Raw genomic sequence first — 1,448 nt, 5'->3', positions numbered from 1 at the left:
AAAGTCTCCAATCTCGAAGGTCATCTCCCGATGTCTCTTGTCGGCGTAGCTCTTCTGTCTTGATTGAGCCATCTTGAGGTACTCTCGGATCTTGTGTACTTTCTCTTCAGCTTCACGAAGAACATCCGGTCCAAAGACTTGGCTTTCTCCGACTTCCGACCAGTTCAGGGGGGTACGGCACTTTCTTCCGTACAAGGCTTCAAAGGGGGCCATCTGCAGGCTAGCTTGATAGCTGTTGTTGTAAGAGAATTCTGCGTAAGGTAAGCAGTCTTCCCACTTGGATCCATATTCCAGTACACATGCTCTCAGCATGTCCTCCAGTATCTGGTTGACTCTCTCGGTCTGTCCGTCGGTCTGAGGGTGATAGGCGGTGCTGAAATTCAGACGGGTTCCTAGTCCTTCGTGCACTTTCTGCCAGAATCTTGAGGTGAACTGTGATCCTCTATCTGACACTATCGACTTCGGGGTTCCGTGCAGGGCGACTATTCTGGAGATGTACAGTTCAGCTAACTTTGGGCCTTGGTAGGTGGTCTTGACGGCGATGAAATGGGCTACCTTGGTCAGTCTATCGACAACTACCCATATTGAATCATTGCCTTTGCTGGATTTGGGCAGACCTGTGATAAAGTCCATTCCTACAGAGTCCCACTTCCATTCTGGGATCTGTAGGGGTTGCAACAGTCCTGCGGGTCGTTGATGCTCCGCTTTGACTCTCTGACAGATGTCACACTTGGCGATGTAGATGCCGATTTCTCTCTTCATTCCATGCCACCAGAATTGCTCCTTCAGGTCTTGATACATCTTGGTACCTCCGGGGTGGATTGAGTAAAGGGTGTCATGAGCTTCTTGCAGGATGACTTGCTTCAAGTCTGAGTCCGATGGTACGCAGAGGCATTCTTTGTACCAAAGAACTCCGGCTTCATCTACGGTGAATCCGGGGGATTTTCCTGCGGCTATCTGTTTATTGATTCCGTCGATGCTAGCGTTGTCCTTCTGGGCTTCCTTGATCTGGCTAACCAAGGTGGGTTGCAGTTCTATGCTGGCTAGGAATCCTTCACTAACAAGTTCAAGTCTGAACTGTTCAAACTCTTGGTACAGGCTGGGCTGTTCGATTGCGATCATGGAGTTCAACTGACACGGTAGTCGACTCAAAGCATCCGCTACCACATTGGCCTTGCCGGGGTGGTAGTGAATCTCCATGTCGTAATCCTTGATCAATTCGATCCATCAGCGTTGCCTCATATTCAGCTCCTTCTGGGTGAAGATATATTTTAGGCTCTTGTGGTCGGAGTAGATCTCGCATCGATTACCCATGAGGTAATGACGCCAAACTTTCAAGGCTAGAACCACGGCTGCAAGCTCGAGGTCATGGGTTGGGTAGTTCTGTTCATGTTGCTTTAGTTGTCTTGAAAGGTAGGATACAACTTTGCCTTCTTGCATAAGTACAC

This window comes from Lolium perenne, chromosome 3 (assembly GCF_019359855.2).
Source record: "Lolium perenne isolate Kyuss_39 chromosome 3, Kyuss_2.0, whole genome shotgun sequence".
Taxonomy (NCBI): Eukaryota; Viridiplantae; Streptophyta; class Magnoliopsida; order Poales; family Poaceae; genus Lolium; species Lolium perenne.
Note: the sequence above shows the minus strand (reverse complement) of the source record.